This window comes from Barbatula barbatula (assembly GCF_947034865.1).
Source record: "Barbatula barbatula genome assembly, chromosome: 5".
NCBI classification, from domain to species: Eukaryota; Metazoa; Chordata; class Actinopteri; order Cypriniformes; family Nemacheilidae; genus Barbatula; species Barbatula barbatula.
In genome coordinates this window covers 4,520,604-4,527,059 of record NC_136769.1, presented here as the reverse complement: position 1 = coordinate 4,527,059, position 6,456 = coordinate 4,520,604, and the positions used below count along the sequence as shown (strand labels likewise).

The 6,456-nt window shown below is 39.0% G+C and overlaps 1 long non-coding RNA gene across 2 annotated transcripts; it reads left to right on the top strand.

Moving 5' to 3' along the window:
* The first annotated feature begins 302 nt into the window (after positions 1–302).
* LOC306893625 lies at positions 303–5,391 on the top strand. 2 transcript variants are annotated; one of them, XR_013786599.1, is made up of 4 exons: positions 303–894; positions 947–1,826; positions 2,085–2,356; positions 3,079–5,391. It is a non-coding gene; the product is annotated as an uncharacterized lncRNA (long non-coding RNA). The 2 variants fall into 2 exon arrangements; XR_013786600.1 differs by having other exon boundaries at positions 303–1,826.
* Positions 5,392–6,456: the final 1,065 nt, after the last annotated feature.

Genomic DNA, 6,456 nt, shown 5'->3' with positions numbered 1-6,456 from the left:
CTAATACACAGCATCCCCCTACTGGACGCATGAGTAACAACAGGGGCGTAAAACTGCCAGGGGCGTGTACCGGCTCCAGGGGTCTCATTTATAAAACTGTGTGTAGGATCCTTACTAAAAGTGTACGTGCGCCCGAAATCCAAAAATGGGGTATGCAAAAAAAATGGAGACTTATAAAACCGTGCACACACACAGTTATGTGACGGATGTTTATATTCACAGTGTGTTCACAATGTAAATTAATGTTTCACTAATAATCCTTCCTGTCAGTTTTTATTTTGTTTTATTTCTGTATTATTTTGTCTAAGAAAACATAATTTAGTTTTGAACTTAAGTGTTATTTTGGAAAAAGAGTTTTATGTTTAATTGTACCGGCGTCATGACGTCATTACTGTTCCGGCCGTGCTGCGTCCTCAGTATGCTTTGAGCGCGCTGAGGAGAGGTAAGCTGCTAGCGGTGCTCCTTCAATATTATGTATAAAAGTTCGTAGAAGTTGAATTGAGTACACGATATTCAGTTATATTCATGTTTAAAGTGTTAGAAATGTATTACGAAGTGTTTTATGCATGGATGGATTGGATATAATGGTTTTATAGCTGAGTACAGCGGTTTGAGTATGTGTGTGTGACAATTAAATGCGGTGATTTTGGCCGATTTATGAATTGGTCTTTGATCTCTGCAGGTGATAAAATCACAGCAGCAAACATTTCATGCTGTATCTCTATTCCATCCAGGTATGGTTTATATTTGTTCATTGTGACAATTTATTAATTGTTGTGACGATTTATGTTCCTTAAATATTGTTTGTAATGTGTCTTCATCCATTTTATTGTTAATTTGACCATTTACTGTTATTGTGATGTCCTGAGTATGCTTTGAGCGCGCTGAGGAGAGGTGATAAAATCACAGCAGCAAACATTTCATGCTGTATCTCTATTCCATCCAGCCACAGAAAATAAACTCTCCAGACCAGCAGCAGATCCAGTTGTCCTATGTTTTCCTTCAATTACACAACACAACGCAGATCGTAATAGAGCCCTTAATCGTCTGATGGTCAGAATTGGGCCGGTTACAGTTACACGCAATTTTTCATTTATAAATCATTGGCTCTCTTAACTACAGAGCACGCACGAGCATGGGCATCATTGTAACGCATTTGCTCGGCACTCTGAGGGTTTGGAAATGGGGTGAGGAGCCAACATCTCAGGGGGAAACCACTGTCACCTACCAGTATAACAGATTAATTTTACATTAGGCTTGAACTGTTGGAAAACAAACCATTATTTAATTTTCACTCACCAAGAAGCCACCCATCGCGCACAGCACCTGCCTCAAGTCTATTCCCTACACTGCTGTGCACTACAATAAACGAGTCATGTGTTGAACCAGGCCATCGCGCCACAACGTTTGTAAAAAATCATATTGGCCTCACAAACAACTTGCACATTTATGGAATGCACATGTTTGATTCACATATATGTACTCGTTCTAATGTGGAGCCCATATGAGCATGGGCGGTTCTAGGGGGGGCAGTGCCCCTGTGACAACAAGCTTGGACCCCCTGTGGCCCCCCTAAATATGGAGTGTGAAATAATTTTACAAAAACGTTTTTTGTCCCGATCGTTTTTTACATCCGTTATTAGACCTGTTAGACAGTGGCAACGCGGAACAGAAATGTCACCCACACATTTTCTAGAGGGGCTGCTTAAAGCGGAACACAACAGTGCGTAGAACACGCATCTGCAGGTTTTTTTCTACTCAGAGGTTGGTGGAAGTTTTGCACGAATATTATAGTTGAAGACTTCAAGCAAAAAGTAAATATAGAGGTGAGTAAAGTTGTTAATATGTTGTATTATGTATATGTAAATGCATAACGTTAGATCAGCTAATCTTAACCTGGCCGTTTGTTATTTTGTGGCAGTTTGAAAAGGGATATGATCAACAAACACATGGTTCTGAGTGTTTTTACTCAGTAAACGAGTTGTAACATTAAATGTTTTGACATAGTTAGTTTCCTAGCAAATCAGTTATTTTCAGTAAATCAATTCATAAGCTTCATGGTCCCCATTGCTTTTGCTCTATAGTTCTCAGCTTCTCACCAAAATGAAGAGAAAGAAGGACATCATGTCGTTCTTCCAAAGAAAAGATAAGGTAGACAGTGAGACAGAGCCAGATGGTTCAGGTGTGGAGAGAGCAAGAGAGAGCAGAGAGCCTGCAGAGAGAGAGCAGGAAGAGTTGTCCATTGGAGAGACGGAGAGTGAAGGAATAGTAGAGGAGGAAAGTGAGACAGATGGAGAGGCTGAGAGTGATACACCTACAGAGGAGCCACATGTTTCCACTAGCAGTGGACCATCAGGTTTGTGCTGTTGAATGCATCTGTAAAGCAGTGCAATATGTCAGGTTATGTGGTGTTTATAGAAATTAATCAATTTGTGAATGACATTTATTCTTATTTAACATGCTATGAGCTTGTGATATCAGGTGGATTTCACAAGTTGCCTGATACCAATTGTACAATAACAATGCTTCTCAATAAATTAGAATGTCGTGGAAGAGTTCATTTATTCAGCATCTCCATAAAGCTTGTCATCTGAAGGAAGCATGAAGTGCCATAATCATCAAAATTATAACAAAAAGGCTTGAAATACCTCACTTTGTATGTAATGAGTAGTCTATATAATATATCGGTTTCACCTGTTAAGTTGAATTCCTGAAATAAATTAACATTTCCACGACATTCTAATTTATTAAGCACCTGTATATCTAAAATTAGCCAAATATTTTTTATGATTTTTTTTAGATTATACATTCAGGGTAGGAAAAAGAAAGAGTAACAAATAAATAAACAGGCATGAGTAATCATAACAGTAGTAATAACAACAAAAATACATGACAGAGTAAAAATGAAGGTGGTAAAATAAATACATTCTCATCAGGAAATAAAGGAAAACTGAAAAATACTAAGTTAGACAAACAAAGTAATAAGTGTATTTAAAACTTAATTCTCAATATTTATGTAATTGAAAAGGGTATACATACTTTTAAAATATGTATATATATATTTCTTTTCTTTGACAGATATCAGCAAATCCCGGGAAGAACCACCGGTGCAGCCAATGATGAATATATACCCAAGAACTCTGATGGGTGACCGGAGGAGGAGCTTCAAGGCAGCCTGGTACCATATCCACCCCTGGCTTGAATATTCCAAACAATCAGACTCTGTGTTTTGTTATGCCAAAGTCTCAGAGACGGTATTTGATTCAAAATTGAGATTTAACAATTGGAAGAAGGCAACTTACAAACAGGGGGGATTTGCCATTCATGCAAGGTCTGAGCGGCACAAACAAGCAATGATTACATGGAGAGACTATCAGAAAGCTGTAAAAAGTAATGCAACACTGGTAAATGCCCTAAACAAGGAACACAACAAACAGGTTCAAGAATATCGGGACTATATTAAAACAATAGGAGAAATACTACTACTTACAGCCACACAAAACATTGCACAAAGAGGACACAATGAGTCTGCAGAGTCAGATAATAAAGGGAACTTCATGGCAATCTTAGAAACAATAGCTAAGCATGACAAAACTGTGCAAAAAAGGTTGACATCCATTCATAATGCAAAATATACTAGCAAAGGGATTCAGAATGAGGTTCTGAGTTGTTTGGCAGACATGGTTCGAACTAAAATTATAGAAGTGAAAGACAGTTAGGTCTATAGCATAATGGCAGATGAAACAAAAGATGTAAAAAAAAAAGGAGCAGATATCTCTAGTACTCAGGTACTATTTCAGTGGAGCTGTCCATGAGAGCTTTCTCCACTTTGAATCGGCTGAACGACTAGATGCAGCAGGGCTTACTGACAAAATCATACACATATTAGAAAGCCATGGTCTTGAATACAAAAACCACCTAGTAGGCCAAGCATATGACGGTGCTTCAGTTATGAGTGGGAAGCATTCAGGTGTCCAGGCACGCATTAAAGAACAAGCAAAGCATGCTTTTTACGTCCACTGCAATGCACACTGTCTGAATTTAGTTTTAGTGGATACAGTCAAAGCTATCCCTGAGATAGGAGAGTTCTTCTCCTTACTAGAAAGACTGTATGTCTTCACATCTGGGTCATATGTGCATCAAAAATGGCTTAGCATACAGAAAGAAATGTACCCAGGTGCACCGGCTAGAGAGCTTCAGAGGCTAAGCGACACTCGCTGGGCATGTCGATATATGGCTCTACATACTATCATGGATAGATTGCCTGCCATTAAGTGAGTCCTGCAAGACATAGTCCAAGAACACAGTGGTGACAGATCTGTTGAGGCTAGAGGTCTGCTTGCACAGATAGATTTACAGTTCATTGTATGCCTTGTTACCCTCCATAAAGTGTTTGGAGAAGCAAAATTTCTATCAGATATGCTACAGTCTTCGTCACTTGATCTATCAAAGGCTGTTGATTTAGTTGAAGCCTTAGTTCAGACTTTGAATGACTAATGGGATGAGTCATTTTTTGATGACCTATGGAATGAAGTGTTGAACACAGCTGAGCAATGTGATACTGCAATACAGCCCCCTGCAAAACGACCAAAAAAGCTAAGCTCTCAATTTAATGCAGACTGTGTACTCCGTACAGTAGGTCAGAGGTCAGATTCAGAACGAGAAAAAGATAGCTTTCGTACAACCCTTTTCTACCCTGTTTTAGATCAGATGCTCAATGAGCTTAACAGAAGGTTTTCTAGCAAAAACTGTGAAATAATGACTGGCATCCAAACTCTAAACCCTACAAGTGATGTGTTTCTCAAAGAAAAGTCCCTGTTTCCATTTGCAAGAATGTATGAATCAAATATTGAGGACTTGGGGTATGAACTACATCAGTTCAGAAGAATTTTAGAAAGGAAAATACAGGGTGGCATGCAGAAACCCTCCAGTGTAGTAGAGCTGTCATTATTCCTTGAACCTTACAAAGAAGTTTTCTTTGAGCTCTTTAAACTATGCAAGATAGCTGTTTCAATCCCTGTTAGTACTGCATCTTGTGAACAGGTTTTCACCAGCTTTAGTGCAGAAAAACTCCATCTCAGGTCCACAATGTCAGATGACAGATTAAGCAATTTAGGTGTTCTAAGTATTGAGTCAAGGAGGGCAAAGGCCTTTAATCCAGATGAATTTGCTGATCTATTTGCAAAAAAACACAAAAATCGTAGAATACAGTTAATGTGACTGATATTGAATATGTAATGCAAATGTAAAAATAGAATTAAAATGCAATTACAGTTAATGTGACCGATATTGAATATGTAATGCAAATGTAAAAATATAATGGAAATGCAATTACAGTTACTGTGACTAATTCTGAATATGTAATGCAAATGTGAAAAATAAAATGGAAATTCAAATACATTGTTGAATGATTATATCCATGGTATTTTGCCTGTTAATGCATGCAGTGCAGAAAATGATATGACAACAATAAGGTCTAAATGTAACTGGCCCCTCTAACAGTACACCTGGCCCCAGTTTGGCCCCCCCAGTTGAAATGGTCTAGAACCGCCACTGCATATGAGTAGCAATATGAGTGCTCTCAATTGCACCAATTACATTTGGGAATCCGGAAATTTCCTTATTTATAAAACTTTGTGTAGGATTTGCGGTTTCAAAGCATTTTCATTAACATTCGGTGCCCTTATGGCTACATGAGTGCAGTCAATAGCACCGATTACGTTTGGGAACCCGGATATAGCTTCAAATTTAGCTTTCTTGTTTACCTGTTCACCCACCGTTTATGGAAACTTTATGGAATCATGGGACAAAGCTATTATGCCATTACCCGGCTTGGCTGAGATATACCTTACCTGTCAGCCAAATCCCTCTGAAAAGTGCCAGTCGCCAGGAATCCTAGCATTGTTAGGACTTGAAGTGGGACTGGCACGGCGTGGTTCCTCCGAGTGCTCCTCTGTAACGCTGGGCCCAAAAGACCGCAACAGGACTGCTCGAGGAAGTCGGAACCGGCTCATAAGCCACTAGTCTTCTTGATGTCTGAAGATGCGTTCACGCCGAATCCTTCCATTTGCTACATCTAGAGCGCACGATCCGCCATTGTGCGTCATTACGGATTGTGATGGGACATTTTATTTCCATCCATTTAATTGCATTTGACAAGCTACAGATGTTGGTTATAATCTACGTGGAAATCTATCTATCTCTATATCTATCTCTATATCTATCTCTATATCTATATCTATCTCTATATCTATCTCTATATCTATCTCTATATCTATCTCTATATCTCTCTCTCTATCTCTCTCTCTATCTCTCTCTCTATCTCTCTCTCTATCTCTCTCTCTATCTCTCTCTCTATCTCTCTCTCTCTATCTCTCTCTCTCTCTCTCTCTATCTCTCTCTCTCTCTCTCTCTCTCTCTCTCTCTCTCTCTCTCTCTCTCTCTCTCTCTCTCTCT